Source organism: Felis catus, chromosome D2 (assembly GCF_018350175.1).
Source record: "Felis catus isolate Fca126 chromosome D2, F.catus_Fca126_mat1.0, whole genome shotgun sequence".
Taxonomy (NCBI): Eukaryota; Metazoa; Chordata; class Mammalia; order Carnivora; family Felidae; genus Felis; species Felis catus.
The window spans coordinates 249,051-272,250 of NC_058378.1; the positions used below are offsets into that span (position 1 = coordinate 249,051).

General features: G+C 42.3%; 1 pseudogene; it reads left to right on the forward strand.

Annotated features, from left to right (window-relative positions):
• Positions 1-418: 418 nt before the first annotated feature.
• On the forward strand, positions 419-1,219 carry LOC101095438 (annotated as a pseudogene).
• Positions 1,220-23,200: the final 21,981 nt, after the last annotated feature.

Consider the following 23,200-nt stretch of genomic DNA (forward strand, 5'->3'; position numbering starts at 1 on the left):
GGTAACCAGATCTGTTTTACATCTGCATAGTTTTGTTATTTTAATGTTATATAAATAGAACCATAAAGTGCATTTTGAAATTGGCTCTGTTAGTCAGCATAATTTCTATGAGATCCATTCAAGTTGTTAGGTGTATCAATAGTTTTTATTGCTGAGTAGTATTCCATGGCATGGATGTATCAGTTTCTTTAGTCATTAATACATTGAAGAATAGTTGAGTCATTTCCACTTTGGGCTATCAAAGAAAGCTGTGGCGTGGTTAATTTTATGCATCAGTTTGGCTGGGCTGTGGTTCCCAGTTGCTTGATCAAACACCAGCTTAGATGCACACCCAGGCTAGCCCTAGCATCTGCTTCTTGTCTACTGTGCCAGGCTCCTCACTCTTAGTCCCCATCCCAGTGGCCTTGGCATGGACAAAATGGAAGACGCCATGCCACAGGGATTATCTTGTTTATACAGGGTGTAGGGTGGTGGTCTTGGCAGCTAGTCCTGGTGACTCAGTCCATAGCTGTGGTTCAAGTGAGAACTATAAAATGTTTCACACCCTGTATTTACGAATCCAAATACAAACCAGAAAAGGAATTTATAGAATATGCCCCGCAAAGCAGGACTGGTCTTTCCTCCACAATGCTTGAAGCACCCACACATTTGGTCTCTATAGCTGGTGTCTTTGATGCCTATGTTCCTCCTGAGGGTGATGCTCGCGTGTCATCTCTTTCAAAAGACTGACACAGACTGAGCAATTGAGAGATGCTGTGGTATCAGTGTTGTCAAGCTGCAGGATAAAATAATATGGTGCTAATTATAAAACAAAGGGCTTCCCTGAAAAATCAAGGATATCTTTACTGAGGCTCATCTTTATCTAAACAATTCAGACCATGACTGATTTTATACTTCGGTAACTGAAAACTGTTTCCTGGACATGGTCTGGGAAATTAATTCTAAGACTATCCACTGGAACTTTGTAGAATCTTGAGCTACTGAGAGTGGTTCAGGTTCACTGTTCAGGTCTGATGAACCAGGGCAACATTTATGGCCAGGTCATGGTCTGCATGCACACCTGGCAGACCCTGGCCATCTGTGACTGGTTTGGCCAATCAATGTATGATCGGGATGTGGCCATCTTGTCCTGCAGTATGTTGTGTTGGAAAAGTACCTGATAAACCCCTATGAGAGTTGGATAATGCATTGCCAGATGGATAATGCAGCCAATCCTTAAAGAAAGCAGTGATGATCCTTGGCCTCCAGCTAAAATGGGGGGAAGGAGAGGCACATAAGCTTCAACTAGCCTAATGTCAAAAATGACTCCTGGGGTAAAGCACTGGTGGTGAGGTGGCTGGAAGCGGAGAATTGTCTGAGTCTGGGAGCTGGAAAGTCCATCTCCACTGTGCTATAGAAACACTTGCCTTTCCTCCCTTATTCCACTTGTAGCTCTACAGCATAATTGTCTTCAACACCCATGGCTGATGGCAGGGCCCAGGTGGGTGTGTGATATGCATAGACATGGACCTGTTTCTTGTTTTGTTTTGTTTTCTTTTGTTTTAAGTTGCATGCCTAGCTTCTGAATGAAGCTGAATGATGAAAGACAGTATGTTCCAGAGAACATCTGATACCAGTTTTTCCTGCAGCAGGGACTGTCAGGAGCAAACTGGCACAATTTCTTTCTAATCACAGGGCAGGGATCAGAGGTTGAAATAAAACACTATCAAAGTGTTGGACAGTTATGGTGGGTTCTATTCATTTCCTCTGGTTCAGACCGGAAATAAAACAGCCTTCAAATGGCAGATATGGAAGGTGGGCTTATTGTGAGGGATGTGATTTCCAGGAAATCCAGACTTGGGAAAAATAATTCATATTTATGAAAAATGGTATCATTTGAGATGTTTTCTCACTGAATCAGCATTTGAATTTCATAGAATGTAAATCCAAAGAAATAATTTATCTCTCAACCAAACAAAATACTAGTCTATATGTTGCTGTGAAGGTACTATCTCTTTTAGATGTAATTAACACTGGAATCAGTAGACTTTGAGTAAAGCATATTACCCTTCATAACGTACGTGGGCATCATCCGATCAGTTGACAGTCTTAAGAGAAAAGACTGAGATCTTCCAAACAGGAGGAATTCTGCCTCTAAACTGATTGCCTTCAAATTCAAACTGCAAAAGATCGATTCTTCCCTGGTTCTTCATCCTGCTTGGCCTGCCCTGCAGATTTTGCATTTGCCAGACCCAACAACGGAGTCAGCCAATTCCTTAAAATCAATGAGTTGATCAATATCTATCTATCATCAATCTAACCATCTACATTTTTATATGCTATCGGTTCTATTTCTCTGGAGAACCCTGATTAAATACAGTTTCTATGGACATTTAGGTGCATATTTTTTTTAATGTTTATTTATTTATTTTGAGAGAGAGAGCAAGCATGAGTAGAGGAGAGGGGGAGAGATAGAGAGAGAGAGAGAGAGAGAGAGAGAGAGAGAGAGAGAATCCCAAGCAAACTCCATGCTGTTGGTCCAGAGACTGATGTGGAACTCAGTATCACAAACCATGACATCATGACCTGAACTGAAATGAAGGGTCAGATGCTTAACCGACTGAGCCACCCAGGTGCCCCTTTAGGTGCATATTTTTTTTGTGAATATAAGATTTTATTTTTCTGGCATAAATGCCTAGGAGTATGATGTTGGGTCATAAGCTAAATGTGCATTCATTTTTTCTAACTGCTTAACTATATTTCAAAGTGACTGTATCATTTCACATTCCTACTCAGCAATGTAGGATGAGCCAGTGTCTCTTCATCTTTACCAAAATTTGGAATCCTACTGTTTTATTTTATAGTCAGTCTGACGGGTACATAGTTATCTCATTATGGTTTTTTTTTTAATTTTTTTTTTTTGATGTTTACTTATTTTTTGAAAGAGAGACAGAGTGAGAGGCGGAGGGGCAGAGAGAGGAATCACAGAATCCGAAGCAGGCTCCAGGCTCCGAGCTGTCAGCACAGAGCCCGACATGGGGTTTGAACTCATGGAGTGTAAGATCATGACCTGAGCTGAAGTTGGACACTTAACTGACTGAGCCACCCAGGCGCCCCTCATTATGGTTTTAATTTGCATTTCCCTAATGGCTAGTGATCTTCAGTATTTTCCATGTGCTTATTTGTCATCTGTGTGTCTGTTTGGTAAAATGTCTATTTATGCTCTTTGCTCGTTTTTACATTGGATTACCTTTTTATTTTTTATTTTTGTGTTTCAGTGGTCCTTAATATAGTCTAGTACAAGTCCTTTATCCACATATGGTCTCCAAGTATTTCCTCCTAGCTTCTAAGTTATCTTTCTGTTCTTTGAGAGGGTCTTCAGAGCAGTTGTACCTTTTGATGAGGTCCTCATTATCATCTCTTCTTTCTCGCACAGTGCTTTTCGTGTTGAGTCCAGAATCTCTTCACTAGACCCTAAACACTGAAGATTTTCTCCTAAAAGTTTTATAGTTTTGCATTTTACACTTGAATCTGTGATGTATCTTAAGTGAATTTTGTACAAAGTGTGAAGTTTAGATTGGAGTTCTCTTTTTTCCCTTAACACGGTTAATTGATCCTATTTGTTGAAAAGGCTCTCCTTTCTCCATTGAATTGCTTTTGGAGCTTTGTTAAAAATCAGTGTGAGATTTTTTGTGGGTCTATTTCTGGGTTCTCTTTTCTACTCCATTCAGAAACAATCTTCACCAATACCTCATGCCCTTGACAACTGTGGTTGTAGAGTAAGCCCCAGCATTTCAGCCTAAATAGAGTGGTCTCCCAACTTTATTCTTGTTTTCCAAAACTCTTCGACCAATATTAACTTCTTTGCCTTTCTATAAATTTTAGAACAAGCTTGTCCATGTCTACCAAAAAGTCATTTATTATACAAAAAAAAGCTTTATTTAATTCTATTTTTGCAAGTCATGTGTGTTTGTCAATGAAAATTTAGAAAATACAGGTAAATGTTAAGAAGAAACTGTAATGTCCTTCCATTGAAAGGCCACTAGAGTACCAAAAGACCTCAGGAACTGAGCTATTTTGTTCTGTCGTTCTAATTGTCTATTCATTGTAAATACTATAATTTCTTAATTACTATCCCTGTTTAGCATCTTTACATATATGATGAATAACCACTTACATTGTCCTTTTTCCTCAAAATTGTCTTTTTCCTTAAAACTGGCTGGTTGCTGTGCTCGCTTCGGCAGCACATATACTAAAATTGGCTGGTTGCCGCCACATGAATTTTAGAATCAGCTTGCCAACTTGCATGAAAAAGCCTGTCCAATTTTGACTGGAATTATATTTAATTTATAGATTAATTTGGTAATACGTGACATCTTCAAGATATCAAGCTTCACTGTCCCCATAAATATTTAAGTTTTAAGTCCTTCAATTGAGTTTTGTATTTTTGTCAATAAAATTCTGGCACATGTTTGCTAAATTTACTTCTAACTATCTCATAGATTAAATAATTTCAACAGCATCTTTTAAAAATTACATTTTCTAATTGTGATTTATTTATAGGAAGGCAATTGACTTTTATTTACTTTTTATTGATTTTATGTTCAGCAGACATTTTTCCCTTCTTTTTGTCTCTAATTTTTGGTCTGCATAAGACAGAGAAGGGGCTGGACTTGGGTCCCCTCCACCCTGACCATAAACCCAGTATTCTTTGGCTGCTTCCATGAGAAAAAAGGAAAAAGCTAAAAGTCTGTGTCCTTTAGTAGCACATCTTGCAGGAGTGTGGATGGAGGATGTTTACTGAAAGGGGGGTGCTGAGTACAAAGAAAGCAAGGACCACACCAAACCAGTGAGCCTCAAGGTGGATCCAGCGCTGACCCCATGCCATGCCACCTCTCCCCTCATTATCTCACTAAAACTCATGCCCAGCTGTGGGGATGTAACACGTATTTAATCATGCAATGCATGATGAAGCATGACCTTTACATGTGCAGCCGCTAATGTATCCCCATCTCCACATGCTCAGAAGTCACCTTTTCTCCTGTTTCTTCACAAAACTCTCCAACCGCTGCTTGGGGGAACTCTCAGGGACCACTGCTTTACGAAACTCTTACTCCATGCATCCCCCTTGTGTTTCTGTACAGGCCCCAGGGCTTTATGTGTAGAATATTCACTATTTGCAAAAACTGATAATGTTATTTCCCCTCAACCCTTACTTTCTCTTCCCTTCTCTCCTTCCTTCTCTCTTTCCTTCTTCTGCCCTCCCTTCCTCTCTCTTCTTGTCTTTCTTCCCCTCACTCTCCTCTCCTTCCTGACCTCCCTTCATCACCACCTAGAACCTTCCTGTACTTTGTTCACACATATTAGGGGGCCTCTGATCTTCCACAAGGATGCCTGGACGATGTCATTATGTGTGTTATGGGTTTTTAGCAGATTCCATTGCCATGTAGAGGATTCTCCTCGTCTCCATACTCTGCTAGGATTTTCATGATCAAAAACTGCTGCTGAATTTATCCACCGGAATTTCATTTGGAAAAAAATCTGTAACTTTTACTTTTCTCCCAAACCTTTTGCTATCTTCATTTGCTTTTGTACCTGGTCTTTCTATATCCTGGACTTGATTTCCAGCAGCATATGGTGTTTTTAATAACAAACAGATATCTTAAAAATCTCATGACCACAGACCATTTTTATATTTTACTCTGATTCTTTTTATGTCCAATATTTAAAAATATATTTGTGTGTGTGGTTAAAATCCAAGTGCCTCCATCAAGATTTTGGCTGTTGAGATTGCTAGGGAACAACTCAGAAGACAGAAGAGTAAGTTTAGGTGGATCCTATTTATTTCAAACTTATGACAATTTAATAATTGATATTTTCAAAACAGTATCAGCAAGTTTTAACTCATCCCCATAAAATAAAAGCCCCTCAATATTTAGAATACCATTTTTGCTTAGGCATTAAAATTTCAGTGAGCCAGAGGAGGATAAGGGACAGCCAACTATTTTTCTTCTTTTGCAAGAGTTGCAAATACTTATCACCTTCTGCACCCCTGGAGCTGGCAGGCTGAGTGTCACTACTCAAAGGCAAGGGTGCCCTTTCTAGAATTTTGTTTGTCAGTAGAGATTACAGTGAGTCTTTTCTTCTGTTCTTTCACAGCTGCTCTCACTGTGGTTGTTCCAGACTGTCAGGAAGATTTCTTACTTAGCCAGATAGCGATTGAAATCCTTTGGGGGAAAAGGATGAATTTTCTTTAAAAAAGAATTAAAGTTAAATTAAACCACAGCTCTGAATCTAAGGTCCAGTCTCCTCAGAGTTTAAGTTCAGATAGTTTGGTCTGAAAGGCAGAAGTTTCTCACACTCTGAGTTCCTAACTGGTTTACTGATTCGGGGGGATTATGTGGGTGATAAGCTGCCACTGTCATTTTTATGACCGGAAGCCTATTCATTCTATCTGTTATCTATCTATCTATCTATCTATCTACCTGTCTATAAATTCATGATTGTGGGGCTTTAATACTAAGGATTGCCTTGGTAACAGAAGTTCTCTGTCTGAAAATGGAGCCAAATTGCCACTTGTGCATTCTGAGGTTTCATGTTGAATGACTACAGTACAGAGTGCATTGAAAGTTTCCAAACATGTCATGAAGCTAGTGGTTCTTAATGATTTTCTTGAGAAAAAGGGAAAATGACCATATATGAACCACTTTTCCTTTTGTAGCAGGGTTAGGGATGAAGAAAAGTGCATCTAGCATAGAGCTTCCTGGGAGTTAAGGAACCTGATGCTGAGGCATGTTGTGTGTGTGTGTGTGTGTGTGTGTGTGTTGTACTTTCATTGTGACTTAACTCAACAGAGATCTCCAGATCACCTTCCCAGCTCTCTTCTCTCACAAGCGAACTGTCACCTGAAGACACGGGGTGGGGGTTGGGGTTAGACTATGTGTCCTGAAGTGATTACTGATGCAGAGCCCTCACTCCCTGGTAGAGATGCCAGGACAGTGGAGGTCTCACTAGAACAAGTCTGAGAGTGGCCAGCGACTGTTCATGATAGAATCTGGCCAAATCTGGAAACCTCAGTTTTTGCTATTCCAATAATTAAGCAAATCATGTGGTGGGCACTCAGCAGCAGCATTTGAACTGTTCAGAACAAAACTTACTCTGGCAATCCATATGCCTGCTTTTCAAGGGTTGTTTATGACATTCCTGATCCCTGAAAAGAACATCAGAGACAAAGCACAGTTAATGTCCATGTATCCATGAATAATACATTTTTTCCATTCAGTTTTCTAGTCTTATGAAAAGCCCATTCCTCCAGAAGTACTTGTCACATTGGAAAAATTATTTGCTTGGTTCTGCAATTCCTAACAGGCTCTGGCCTACAGAGGGCAAGCACTTCTCCTCTTCATCTCTGTATCTCCGGTTCTTGGGCACATAGATCACATGCAGTGAATCTCAGGTGGGAGAATGTTACAAATGAGAATGAATGCCTCTCCTCTTTCCCCCAACCAGTCATTCCTGTTACTGCTACCCTTCCTTCCTTTGGGCAGCTGAGCATGCTGTATTAATTTTCTCACTGAAGGAATAATAACGCAGGTCCTGATAATGAAGGAAAAAAACCTTGAGTCTTGAGTTTGGATATCATAGGTCCAGATGCAGAGGACAAAGATTTGAAGAATACAAAATTAATAAGAGCACTTCCAGTGTGAAAACTCCCCTGCTTGTGACATGTGTCGGCGGCACATTCAAGCCAGTGATATTCAGAGTAGGAGCCCTGTGCCCTGCCTAAACCCCACTCGTCCAGCTCAGATGATCGGAGAGGAGACTGGACATAGTCCAGAGACTGAGAGAGACAAGATGAAGAGGCCTTGTGCAGGGGAAAGAGGCGACACCAGCGGTGATGTTTGGGGGCCAAACACAGCTCAGCAGCATGAAGGACCAATAACCTCTACAGAGCCTCACCCCAGTGCATGCGGACACACCAACACCAATCTTGAGAACGGACTCTGGGGGACTGAACTGACTCACAGAATTGCGCATCTAGTGCAATTACAAAATCTTACAGAGTAATGATGTTTCACTCTTTAATTTGCAGACTAAGGGATATGCAACCTACAAATGTTTGTCACTGTGTGCATGTTTAAATATATATTTTAAAAAATATTGTTTCTGGGGTGCCTGGGTGGCTCAGTCAGTTGCATGTCTGACTTCAGCTCAGATCATGATCTCGCGGTTCGTGGGTTCAAGCCCTGCATCGGTCTCTGTGCTGACAGCTCAGAGCCTGGAGACTGCTTCAGATTCTGTGTCTCCCTCTCTCTCCATCCCTCCTCTGCTCATTCTCTCTCTCTCTCTCTCTCTCTCTCTCTCTCTCTCTCTCTCTCAAAAATAAATAAACATTAATTTTTTTTAAATATTCTATTTCTGAGGTCAGAGAGTGAATCTTGTATTTCTTGTTGACATAAGGGTGTACTTAACCCTGATTTCTCAAGGTAATGGCTGTGGCCCAGGTGGGTGTCTAGCCAAGAAGATGTGACACACAGTGTGCAGAGAAGTGGGGTCTTTGGGGGAGGATACACAACTGATTCAGGCCTTCTCCTGACCCCTCTTCAAGGCTGAGTTAGGTGGCCTAGCTTTGTTCACTTGTGAAAACCCCAATCGAGTGCTCGTGACAGTATCATGACTGACCATTCAGGTCTAAGCTGAACTTAGGACTCTTAGAGTTTGCACTTACTGCCCTCCTCTAATTAATAGCACTGCCTTTCTTTTTAAAATTGTTGCAGTTTAGAGCATACATTTTGGGAGTAACTTTGGGGGTACCCTATTTATGTACCTGTTTGTGTGATTACACCAGATTTCTCTAGGGCAAAGTCCTTGTCCAGGTTAGCAATCTGCAGTGAACAGTCAAGCACAGGGTAGACATTCGGTAAAGGGTTTTTTAGCTGACTGGGTCAAATATGTTACAAAATGTCAAGATTAGTCCTCTGCATTGGAAAAAGTCACAATGAAGCAGAAATTCAAAGCAACAGAGTCCTTTCAGGAAATAGTTAGCATACCCCAAATGGGTGAATTGAGGAGAGTTTAATAAAGGGCTAGTTACAAAGTATGGAGAGATTTTACTGGAAACACAAGGGACAATACAGCATGTGGGGACTGGAATGAGGTGAGGGACAGGGTTCTAGCCACCCCACAGTGATGTCGGTGATGCCGAGGGAAGGCGTGGGTGAGAAGTATCCCAACCACATTTTCTCTCTTCTTAAACATCCGGTCAGCACTCCTTGGGGCTGAGCCCAATATGAGCCAAGGGCAAGGGAGCCTTCTGATATGCTCTGCACATACCTTGGGCACCCAGCATTGCAAAGAAGGGTGGACAGGGGGTCTGAGGGCAAATGCAAGATGTGCCGAAGTTCTGGGAAAAGACAAGACAGGACACAGAGGGAGGGCAGAAGAAGTCAGTGGAGGAGTGTTGCCCCCCCCCCCCATCCTATTCACCCCCATGCGATGACCTCCCTTGGGGCCATGTGTTCCGGCCCATGGCCCATGGAGGTTAATGAACGCCCCTACTAGAGTGAAGGGAGGTTTGGTTTAGTCTTCTCTCTGGTGCTCAGATGGTGTCACTGCAGATAACTCCCCTGCAACCTCAGCACAAAGCCCCTTGCTCTTTACAGCTGTGGATTAAGGTCCAGACTTAGGGGAAAATACCTGTGCAGTGCCTGATTTGTTTGTCTGCCCAACTGCTAGTCAGTAAGCTACCCTGAATAACTATGTAAATGGTATGGAGTGGCTTGCTTTGTGTTTTTGGTGTCAAAGTGCCTTCTCAGTCTGGAGGATACTTTACTGTCCTTCCTCCACCTTCTAACAGTCAAGCAACAGCAATAGGACTTTCTGTGGCTTCTGGGACTACTGAAAACAATGACCACATTCTATACCTTGATGTTGTTTAAAGTCTGCATCACTCAATAGACTATAAGCTCCTCAAGGGCAAGACCAACACAAGCACAAGCTCCAGCAGGTTCTCAGTAATAACTGACTGAATGAATGAATGGAAGACTCCATATGGCTATGTCAGAAAGGATGCAACGCAGCTGAGAAGACCCTCCTATCTTAAACCACTGTAAGACCAGTGAAGGCCTTTGAAGAATGGAGATTTTTCAAAAATGCAGAAGGTAGTAAGAGAGTTTAATTCAGTGTTCAGGAGAGAGACAGACTGAATTATTTGCATCTAATTTTCTTTTTTTTTTAATTTTTTTTAACGTTTATTTATTTTTTGAGACAGAGAGAGACAGAGCATGAACGGGGGAGGGTCAGAGAGAGGGAGACACAGAATCTGAAACAGGCTCCAGGCTCTGAGCTGTCAGCACAGAGCCCGACACGGGGCTCGAACTCACGGACTGCGAGATCATGACCTGAGCCGAAGTCGGCCGCTTAACCGACTGAGCCACCCAGGCGCCCCTGCATCTAATTTTCTATTCACTTGAAAGGAGTAATCTTTGGTGAGGAAGGAATGATTCTCTAAGCCTCATCTTAATGTTCCCATTATAGTTTGGCTATAATTAATTACTGTGCATTATATATATTTTTGTGAATTAAACTTTGTCCCAACATTATTCCAATAATCTTTCAACAGGTCAGAGGACAGACAGGTGTGTCTGCCTCAGAGCTCATATCCCCCAGGAATTCTGGACAGGTTGGTGGGGGACAGTGGTGGGGATGTGATGTTGTCTCAGAGCTTTTTATCAAAAGCAAAATTCCATGAAGCTAATTGCAGAGGAAACTCATGGAAGGATGAACTGACACAGGTGTTCTATTGTGTAGCCCTGCACAGCACTCAGTCTACTCAATGATCAGGACCAGGCTTTCATGCAAAATTAACCAGAAATAATGGTAAACAACCAGCACCTGGCAGAGCGGACATGCTCTGCAAATAGTCCCTGAGGTTGCAAGGGGAGGTCTATGGCATTGTGTTACCCTTTAGCTGATTTTTTCAGTGTTACATAGGTTCAACTTAGATAATCATTTCCATGTTTTCTCTGTGATCTTTCAGAGGCAGGAATATCATAGAGAACAAGGTTCAAATCCCAGCTGTGTGACCTTGGACAAGTTGCTTAACCTGTCTTTGCTTTAGTTCTCTTATCATCAAAATGGAGATGGTGGAAGTTTTGATTTTATATAATAATAACCATGTATCAAGGTAAATCACAGCACATAGTAAGTACTCCATAGATGTTGTCCAATATTAATATTGTCAGTCAATTACAGATGGGAATTCAGTACACCCAATTTATCCCCAGTCTTGATGTAGCTGAAATCCAGTAATTTTTAAGGACCCATCTTGATCCTGGAAAAACACTGTCTTTCATGTGTAGAGTGAAATGAATATAGAGGTTTAATTAGCACACATACCAAGGAAAATGGACAGCCTTAGTAAATCACTGAGGTATATAAACACAAATACACACATGGTTCTATGCAGAAGTTGTCACTTAGGCAGACTTAGTGGTGAATGCTGGATGGAACTAGTGGAATATTGACCTATAGGTAGTCCAGGAAATGGGCTATCATTTGTTCTTGGCATATTACAGGCAAATTCCTGTAATCTCAGCATCCCTGATGTCCAGCCCTGTGGGGAGTCTATGAGGTCAAGACTCTCTCCTCAGGAGAGCTGCAATAGCAAAGGTTCTGCCTCAGAGATTTGTGGGGTTGGGTACTTACCCTTTCAATGAAAATAACTTAGGGGTGCCTAAGTGGCTCATTCAATTCAGCGTCTGACTCTTGGTCTCGGCTCAGGTCATAATCTCATGATTTGTGAGATTAAGCCCCTCATCAGGCTCTATGCTGATGGAGCAGAGACTGCTTGGGATTCTTTCTCTCCCTCTCTCTCTGCCACTCCTTTGCTTGTGCTCTCTCCCTCTCTCTTTGTCAAAAATAAACATTAAAAAAAATCAGTGCTACAGACCTCAATCTCTTGAGTGTCTACTACATACCAGACATTTATAAGACAACTTCAATTATTATTTCTAATCCTCACCACAATCTTGTAAAGTAGCTAATTTTACTCCCATTTTAAAGATGAAGAAACTGATGCTAAGTGGAGTTACATGTAAAGCCATTGATGTACTTGGAATTTGAACAAAGAAATGCATGGCTGCAGGACATCAGCATCTCACTGGTTCTGGTCATTTAATTGGGCATTTCTAAGACTCCATAATTCATTGAGGTGAACATATCTAGAGTCTCCAGGAGTACATGCTTTAAACAGAAAACCAGCTTTTCAAAGCATGTGGTCATGGAGAATGGGATGGACTTCGAGGCTATGGTCCCATCATCAGACAAGTTAGGGCTCCAGGGTTGACTTGGTGGTCAAGAGACTCTGCATAGTTAGAAGATGGACAAAAGTTGAATAAATTGCCATGGTCTGAAACACATCAGAAACTTACAAATCCTAATTTATGTTTCCTCAGGGAAAGAAACTGGGAAACAAACAAACAAATGAACATTTGATTTTTACATTTGAATTTCTGGGTTTATTGTGTTGTATTTTTCACTCCCTGGTCTATTAAAAAAATCCTAAGAAATAAGTGAAAGGGAGAAATAGTTCAAATTTAAAAGTGCCAGCAATAAATGGGACAGCAGGTGCAGTTGGTAAATTTAGCCTATTGGCAGGAAAACAAGTGGAGAATAATGCTGGAAAGTTCCTATTTGGTAAGTATTTAGTCAAATTACAATGCTAAGGACTGGTTCATAGAAATTTTTAACCCAAACTCCCATGTAATAGACTTATTTTGTGGAGATACAACCAAGATATTTGAGTTGAATTGCTAATTGTTGTGTTTCTTTTTGATTATTAATTGTGACTTTGGTGAAAAGCAACCACTTGTTTGATTTACTTAGGAATCACTGGCCTGGAAATACACAGAACTATATTCAGAACAAGACACAACCATCCAGAGTCTCCTTTTTCCAACTGATAAATGAAGAGGTGTCATAATAGTGTTTAAAATTCCTTCCATTTTAACATTTCATAAACTGTTGTATAGAAAATAGGAGCTTCAAATGTTTTTGGCAAAGTGGAGTTGGTGTTTCCTACTGGTTTAGGAGTTTTTCAGAAGTGTATTTTTCATTTAGTTTGAACTGGCAAAAGTTTAGAGAGGAAGCCAGAAATACCTATGATTCTTCTTTGGGGAATAGATGTCCTGTGGTATTCTATTAAAATCCAATCCCTTCCTTTCAAAAGCATGGATTTCTTGACTGAATGTATGGTCTTTCCCCTCAACAGAGAGTGATGGTATAACAGGCAGCATGATGCCATCAACTTCAGAAGTGGATGCCCAGTGTTCAAGGAGCAAGAGACTCTGAGCTCCCCTCCCTGCAATACACACCCCCACCTGGTCCTACTTTTGGAAAAAGATGGTATTGATGTGCTACTGAACAAAAATATCTTGGGAGCTCATACACAACACATGTGCTTTACCAATAAGCATATGATAATTCATGCGTTTCTTCCTGATATATGCAAATTCATAAAAGTCTAGATATTAGAAAATTATAGGTCAAAAGCACTGTTGATTCAAATACACTTTACTGTGTACCAAAAGCCAACAAAACAACTCACTACACAGTAAATTGATAATGATTATACAAAACCAAGTGCAATTCAAAATGTATTTATTTATGTAATTTTTTCCAGCTTTATGGAGATATAACTGCCAACATTGTGTAAATTTAAGGTGTAAGATTTAATGAGTTGACACATGTATACAATGTGAAATGATTACCACAATAAGGTTAGTTAACACATTTATCACCTCACATCATTACCCCTACTCCTACCTTTTTTTGATGGCGAGAACATTTCAGATCTACTCTCTTCACAAATTCCAAGTATACAATACTGTATTGTCAACAATAATTTATAATTAAAAATGAAAGCAGCAACAACTGAAAATAATGAAAAACAACACAATGGTAGTTATGTTCTGGCAAGAAACTTAGGGATTCAACCTACACACACATGCCTCATGAGAGCCTTGCTATGCTTACTTGTGATTTTCAGTAAACTTTGATAACATGCAACATGGGAATACCAAATTTTGTGGTGCTCAGCCAGGTCTCCTCAGAACCTGTCTTCCTCTTTTATCCTTTGCATATCTCTTCCCAGGCTCCTGAATGCTTTGCTTCTGTTGCCACACCCAGGATTCTTTTTGGAGGCCTGCCCTTGGGCCCTGGAGCTGCTTTGCCTGTGCATTTCTGGGAATTTCTATGCATACAATTTCTATGAGCTTTAGCCAACAACTGACTGGTGTCCGGTCAGTACCCCAACCCAGCAACCTTGCTTCAAACCAGGACGAATTCTAGGTCAATGCTTGTACTTCTGAGTTCTCTGCAGGATCAGGCTAAAGCTACCACCTGGAGGACTTTGCCTGAAATTTCGTCCTTGCTTGGCTTCTGCTGTCCTGTCCTATTTTCCCATTCCTATACTGGTTACTGGTGGAAGCATTCTTAGATGAACCATTTGCACATGAGTTCTTCCCACCACAGGGTCTGCTTTGAGCAAACCTGACTGGAGACCTTTTCATAGCTGACCTAGCAGGTTATAAGCAAGTTGCCTGTATGGTTTCACATAAAAATAAAAGCTTGTACTTTGCTGTAGAAGCTCTCACAGACATCCTAAGATTTTTGAACGACAAAACACACCTTTAACTGTCTTGATTTGAAAGTGAAATAAGTAATAAGTAGATCAGAATTTCTTCCTGGGGGGTTATGATCTCACAGCCATACAAAGCTGAACATTAATACTGTGCATTCAATGTTTCATCAGCCCTTGCTTAAAGCTGTGCAGTAATTTGCCATTTTAGGGTTATGCATACATTTGTGATATCTTCTTTACCTTGAGTTTCTGCCTATGATGGTGGTTCAATATAAGATTGTGAAATTAGGCAGTTCTCTAAAGACAACTAAAAAAATTACATGGTTTTATTTTCTAGAAAGTGCATTTTGGTAGAAGAACATCTTGAAAAACAAAGTCAGGTTCTGTAGTTAGAGCACTCTTCTTCCAAATCTAGTCTTATTTCATTGGAGAGTAATGGACCCAGCATCATACAGAAGTTTTACAAGCCTCCTAAAATAACCTTTTCCCTAAGCCTTTTGTATCCAGGCATCCAAGTAATGGAATGTTTCCACAGCAGAGTCCTGCGCACTCTGAGCAATGCTCTCTGCTATACAATCTTCCACCCAGTTGTAACTAGTTTCACTCATCAATAGCTCAGGCCTAGCTACCCCCCCCCATATATTCAGTATTTCAGTTGGCAGGTGCAGAACAGACACATCTAAAAAGGAATTGCAACAACTTGGAAGAAGGAGGAAAACACTTACTACTTTACTGTGTTGGGTTCTGACATTTAATTTGGATATGAAGAGGATCAATGTCTGGCACCAGAGATATTTATTATTATTCTTTTAAAGATGGATTATATCTTTATTCTTTCTCCTGTGAAATGGTTTCAATGTGTAAAATTCCTCTAAAATACCAGAAAGAGCAATAAGTTGTCCAGATGTGGCCAGTCTCTGGGTCATGGAGTTGGGGCTGATCCAAGAGGGAATGGACCAGGATTTGAAAACAAATGTACTATTTCTCCTCACAGAAATATCTTTCTGAAATTACACTCACACTTGGCAGCTGTGATCATATGGAGACTTTTTTAAAATGCACTTTGAGATAATTTTGAATCTACGTAAAAATTGTAAAGATAGTACAGAGAACTCCCTTCGTCCAGCTTGCCCTAATGTGAGTATCTTGTATGGCCACACACTGCATTCATAAAAACTAGGGAATTAACACCGGTACAGTACTTACAACTAAATATAAACTTTATTTGGATCTCAGTTTTCCACAACCCCTCTTTTCTGTCCCAGGATCCAATCTAAGATCCCGCATTGCATTTAGTTACCATGTGTCCTTTGTCCATCAAGATACTTAAAGTCTTTTCCAACGATGAGTGTGTGAATCTGTCCATTCATGGAGACAGACTGCCCAGGTGTCAGTCATGGTTCTGCTACTGATTAGCTGAGTAAATTTTAGTGAGTTATTGAACCTTGCTGTGCCTTGTCTGTAACTTGGGGATGTCAATGCTAAGTCGTTTGTACTTGAGGACACCACTTGCATTAACCTCACATGGTATCATGGGGATTGATTGATGGAGTTCATGCAAAACAGCTAAAAGTTGCCAAGTGCATCTATGCTCAGCACACACTGCTTTCAGGGCTACATTTCTTACCCTACATAAGCATCTAGCCATCAGACACCAATTCTTTTCTTGTGTGGCCATAGGTTACCCCCTTTTACATCATTCTTTTCTTTTTTAAGGAATTCATTTATTGAGAGAGAGAGAGAGAGAGAGAGAGAGAGAGAGAGAGAGTCCCAAGCAGGCTCTGCACTGTTGGCACAGAGCCCGATGTGGGGCTCAATGTCACGAACTGTGACATCATGACCTGGTATCAATGGTTGGGTGTCCAACCAACCAAGCCACCCAGGTGCCCCTAAATTATTATTTTCTTGAATAGGTAGTACATGAACATGGTAGAAAATATCTCACCAATACTAACAAATGTAGATAAGAACTCTTTCCTTTCCATCCGGTTTCCAAGTCCTTTCTTCCACCAGATACTCTCTAATTTCTTGTGCACCTTCCAGAGATGTTCTATATATAGAAATAGATTTTTAAATGAATCTGGAACTTTAAAAAATTGGTGAATACTATAGCCTGAATATTATCCAAAAGGGAAATATTATGTTTATTTCATTTGTATTTTTACTAAATATAATATTAGCTGTACTTGGTTAAGCACTTGCTATGTGCCAGCATTCTGCTGCTTCCTCCCTCTGTCTACGGATATATTTCATCACTTAACACCACAGGAATAGTACCTTTGCGGTAGGTACTGTTAATTAGCGTCCTTATTTTACAGATGAAGAAAATGAAGACCAGAGAAGCTGATTAAGTCCTCAAGGTAGCTCAGCTAGTAAGTGATGAAACAAGCAAGAAAGTTTTAGGAAGAAATCAGAATCCAAATATACTGGATTTATTTCTTTGAATTCCTTCTTTTATTTTACATCTGCTTTCTGCTTCTTGTCATATGCCATCATCTGTGTCTGCTGGAAATAGGTCATATTCTGACTCTGCACAGACTCTAGTTCACCCTGCACCCCCTTCTGTCCTTTGCTCTTTCCAAATTCTGTGTTCATCAGGCCTCTGGCTTGCTCAGAAAGCCTCATTAGCTCTTTACCTCCTGGAAAATCAAGTACAAATCATTTATCCTGGCTCCCTAGGCCTTCAGTTATCAGGCTTCTTCTGAGCCATCTGGTCACATTTCCCACTGTGAACACACATTGCATCATACAAAGTAGCCTCAACAACACTTGCAGCATCAAGTAAACGATAGGCCTGACTTGTAAAAGCTACTTAGTCATTTTGTTAAAGGACACATCTGCAAATAAAAAAGAACTTTAAAAAAAAAAAGCTCTCCTCCATAGAGAATGCAGAATTTTAACAATTTTAATTTCCATTTTGCTGAGTTGAATAGTGCAAATTTACATGTTCTATGGCCTGTGTTAATTATATTGTTATAAGACACAGATTAATTATTGATTGAAAATTTAGGAAGGTGAACTGGCAAGTATACGTAAACATTTCTTCTTCTGGGGAGCCAGAGTTTGAGACGCAGAAGTTATTCCTGGTCAGAACTGCCAAATCTTGGTGCTCTTGCTCAAAGGGAGCAGATTCCAATGGCTTGACCTTGTTTTGGGAGAAAGGGCCTGGCATGAAGGTACAATGTCCTTGGTAGCTGGGAGAATGGGGACCCCCCCCCCATCATAGAGCCCATTGTAGGATTCACAAAACCACCTGCTAATACAGAGAAGTTTATAGATTGCCCTGTTTCAGAGGAATCACATCTTGGGTTGGTGATAGTGCTTCCTGTTGGGATGTTGGCGAGGACGTGGCATAATTTGGCAGAGTCCAGTGTATTGTTGGAAGAATGGATTGCCTTGGCCTGGTGAGTGGCTTCCTGCCCAACACGTTGGTAGTGCCCTGCTTGATAGCATTAAGCCCCATCCGTGCCTTTATCTATAAGTGTTTTAAGGGCCTAGGAGGCGGCTGTGTGTCTTGCTTATCTCTTTATCCCCAGTGCCAACCACATTTCCTGGCACAGAGTATGCACTGAGGAAATGTTTGTTTGGTGAACAAATGGATGCAGGCATTGTTTGCCCATGAAGGGGGCTTTGGATAACAGCTTTATCCAAACCCAATGGACTTGGCCCATGGACTGCAACAAATTTTCTGGCTCTAGAGACCTGTAAAGTGTACAATGGAAATTTCTATCCCATGAAACTCCTTAATGATATCCAGAGACTTATAGAGTTAGAAATAATAACTCAAGGGTGTGCTGGTGATGTACATGAAGGCATCTCTGAGCACCAGCTGTTCCCTGACCCTGGCCTATCATGGGTCAATCCTCAGAAGGGTGCTTCTGAGCAGAGAGGCCAATAAATCCCACACTTACTTTAATCCCTGACTCATTTTCTATCTGATCTTCTGACCTTGAAATAACATGTCTTACTTGTTTGCCTGAGGAGAGGCTTGAATATTCAGGAGCTAGGGGGAACTATAGACAGCTAATACTGGAAGGACTTCAAATGCGCAGACAGATAAATTATTAGGATGTGGCTAAATGACAGAGTAGGGGGGATTTTGTGCTCAGCTCTGGGCATGGTCACTATGTTCTGGTTCTAAGGCCTCCGAGGTGCCTTCAGCAAACACTGTGGCACACCTCTACGCTCTTCTTTACAATAGAGATGCTCCTGACCCCACTTGCTGATGGCTCATAGCTGGGGCCTTCCCAGGGCTTGCCAGAGGCTGAAGAAAGCTGCCTTGCCAGGCTCACACTTTCCCTGTAGAGGCAGTTGCACCCAGGCACTGGACCATGCTGGACTCAAAAATCCTGTCCCCTGTGCCCCGTATATCAGGACAGTCTGAAGGCAACCCCAGCCCAGAGATTGCACCAGGGTCCACTGGTGCCTTTGTTGGAACTGCCCTGTGGTTCAGCACAATCTACCCAACCCCACCTCTCCCCTCCCTCACAGTTCTTGTTCCCCAGGACAATCCCTCATAGAGCTTCTCGCAAATCTCAAAGAGGTAGTTTCCTAGAGAACCAGGGAGAAGTGCTCTTTTTCTTTCCTTTGATGCCCCAAGATAAGATGCATCACCATCTTCTGTGAATCAAACTTATCCTCAAAAACAGTCCAATAGTCCTTTGTGCTAAAATGTTGATATAAATGGAATAATCTACTCTTTCAGAGGTATTTGCATTTTGCTGGGCACCAGACTCTTAGGATGAAGCGTACATGGTTTCTGTGTACTATTTCAGAAAGCCTGAAAGGAAACACCAGCCAGGTACCACCTAATGGTAAGGCTGCTTCCAGAGGATCCCACGAGAGCCCACGAGAGCTCACAGGAGCCCTCGGGAGCCCACGGGAGCCCACAGGAGTCCATGGCACACCCTGGATGCATTCGGCTCCGTGTCTGCAGCAGGAGCCCTACTCCTGGTGCAGACCTTTTTCCACCAGCGTTTTCTTGGCCTTCACCACGGGGACCATCCACATTCCTTGCCCCATCTAAATCTAAGTATTTTGCTACAAAGGTATCTCTAGCAGTTCAACCATTTATTCTGCTGTTACCTCCTGAACTTCTTAGACACGATTCCCTCCTCGTTCTATTCCAGTGGCCCCTTGTGTATCTCTACAGAGCAATTCACACTCTTCACTTTTCCAGTTATCCCTCAGCGACTCATCTGCCGTGTTAACCTGGTTCCTGGCCACTGTGCTGCCACCTGGACATTCCTTCAGAACTATCTGGATGGTCAGTAAAGACATGAACACCTCCTACATGCAAGACACAGCAAAGCACAAGGGAACAGCGATGGTGCAAGTAGCTAACACTCCCTGAGTACTTTTCCATTTGTGCCCTCCAACGAGCAAGACCCAGGGATGCAAGGAGCAAGCACCTTGCTTTGTGCTTGTCTGGACTCTTGCAAGACATTGGTATGTTTAGGTGAGATGAGTGGATAAAATGCCTATTCCCGTGTGAGAGCAAACATGTCTGGATTGAACACCAAGGCTCCACTCCCTCCAGCTCCGGCCCGGCTGAGATGAGGCACACTGAGGCCTCATGGGGGGCTTGCTCTGCTCTTCACCTACTGCTCTTTCTCCCTCAGCCATCACCTACAGTTTCTGAATGCCTGGGGTTGGCATGTCCACAGGAAAAGGGGAACAAGAGAGGTCCCCCACTGGCAGTGCGGTCATTAGCAGGACTTGTGCTCTTGGGGCAAGGCAGGTGTTCCGCCACACTCTTCCTTTTTCCTCTGGCACCTGGGCTCTCCGGGGCAGCTCCCTTGGTGTGGGAGGGCCGTGCTGTTTACCTCACGACTGTGGGAAGGTCGTGAATCCTTCCTGAGTTGTGGACCGCCAGGTGGTGGCTTCAGCTTCTCTCTGCTGGGGTCTTTTGACGTCTCCAGGTGACCCTCTCAGGCAGTGTTAAGGAAGTCCGATGCTGCCTCTCTGATGCTCTCTCTTTTCATTCAAAGGAACACTCTCCTTCACCCCCACAAACTCTGAGGCTGCTGACCTGCTGATGTAGCCTCCTCTCTCCTCACTCATCTGTCATCCGCTCCTGGAAAATCCAAATGCTGGGCTCCAGCTTTCTTGGAGGGGTGCCCACACCGGTCCACTGGGTCCAGATGTGAGGGTTTCACAGACAGAAGATAACCCTTAGAAGAAGGGCATCTCTTTACCAGGCCTCTCACTGCTCAGGGCTGTCTCTGTGCATGGGGATCATAATCAAAGATCACGTAGAGAGGGGCTCCTAACTGCCCTGAAATTATCCGGAGCACCCGGGAGTTGCAGGGAGTGTCCTGGATAACACTCTGACAAAAACTCACCTGTTGTCTATGAGCTTCACGGACTCTGGCTTTAGTTCATTCAGAGACCGTGGAGAATTAGATTATTGGGGTTTGCATGGTTGTTTTCTTTTAATCCCTTGTAGTCAGAGAACTCAGATTAGCCTGTAGAGTTACCGCTTGGGCTGATTTTGCTGTGCCAGGCCTTTGTAAAAGGACTCACGCATGTTTTACTCTGAACAGTTGCTATAGAAGGATCTTGTAAGCTCTTGAGAATATTTACGACACTGATGAGTTTCCATGACCCCTCTGCAGAGTCTTACTGTTTTCCTGCGAACCATCAGCCCTTATTTCAGAGAGAGGTGCCTTTACTCAACAGCCCAGCTAAAGCCCATCAGAATGCAATTCTGTTTATACAGTTACTCGATTGCTTTAGACTGAGATTCACCAAATATGTCCCAATTTAGCAAATGACAATACAATTCTTTTAATGGTTCAGGTTAAAAACTTCAGATTTGTCTGTGATTGCTCCCTTCCTCATCTTACAGCAAGCCCTCAGCAAGGGTCCACTGCCTCTACTCTTCTGTAACCTATGATTGGATCTTGCTTGGAATTTCTAGTATTTTCTCAGCTGCTGTCACAGCCTCCATCCTTTACTATTCAGGCAGTTTTTGACACAATATCAAGAGGGATCCTTTTAAAATGCAGTTAAATCACTTCATTCATACATGTTAACCCCCCGTGTGTATGGCTATTGTGACCAGTTGATCTGACCACTCTGGGAAGAGAATGAGCACCTGGCACTTTGCATGGGGTTTTGCAGAGGAAAAGGTCATTATACCTGGAGGCGGTCATTTCACAGTTTGGGCTGTAGATGGCACTCTGGGACCATGCAAGATTTTGCTGGGTGGCTCCTGTTTGTGGGGACCAGATTCTGCAGTTAGTTCAGGCTGAAACCCCTTGGTAGGTAGCCTGGACTAAAATGAACTGAGATGATGCTATTTCACTTAAAAAAATTAAAATGTATTTTTAGAGGACAAATTATAATTTGTACAAAATAAACTGGAAAGATCCTGGATTCTCCAAGAGAAACACTCTGAAATTTCTCCTTTTGAGAACATGGAGGTTTGGAGAAGTATGTGGGGGCTCAGGCTCCCTGCAGGGCCAGCTGAGGGGGTGTGGCCTTTAGGAAAAAATAGTCCACTGTCTCAAAAGTTTTATTCAAATTCATCATGTTTACAAAATGCTCTTCTTAAAATTTATTATTATTATTTTTTATGATAAGGACAACAGTTCATGATTTAAGAATCCAGATACTGGTCTTAAATTCCAGAAGGTTGCAAATGTGTGGATGGACATTAAGGATGGAAGGAGCCAACTCTCCCCCTTGAGGTTGTGGAAATTAAGCTATGTGTGCGAGTGTGTGTGTGTGTGTGTGTGAGAGAGAGAGAGAGAGAGAGAGAGAGAGGGAGAGAGAGAGAGAGAGAGGGAGAGAGAGAGGTTTCATATGACTCTGGGAGCAACAGGAATGAGTAGTGGAGAGCAAGCCTGGCCCCCAGGGAAGGGCTATCTGTCCACCCCCACCCCCCACCCCCCACCATGGTATCAGCTCTGAAGGGGAAGCTGCCTCCTGAAGAGTGCCCTTTCCCTCTCCTGGGACTTCCTCAGATGGACACAATGGGGAGAGGGTCAGAGGAAGAGGCTGCCACGAAGTCTCGGAGAGGACCCAACAAGGAGGCCAGGAGAGCGTGTCCTCTCCCATGACTTCCCGGATCTGCACCTGGCACTAGGAGCCTGGAAGGGCAGGTGAGAGCACAGGTGTTCCCCACACACCAAAGAGAATCGAGTGGAATCAAGATAGAAACAGAATGCATTTCCCTGGTCTTTATCCTTTCTCTTGTGGAGAGTAGAATGCTCAGAAAGTTCCCTCTGGGCATCTATTTTTACCTTTATTGTAATAGGGATTGAGTTCCAGCCTCACAGATAAGGCAAGTTAAGGAAGCTTTCTACAGCTCAGTTTCTTCAGCTGAACTGCCCAAGAAAAAAATGTACAGAACAGAGTTAAACAGGCAAGGAAGACTTTATTTGAGGTTATTGCAAGAGGGGAGGGAGTTTGAAATCAACTCTGCTCAGAGGAAATTCAGGAGAGTGTTTAAGTGCTGGGGTGAGCTAGTGGTAAGTGGTAAGGTAGAGGTTGGTCTGGGTGATTAGGCCATTTGTGTTTGCTAATTGGCTCTTAGAGACAGGAGGTATTTTCCTTCCCCCAAAGACTAGGAGG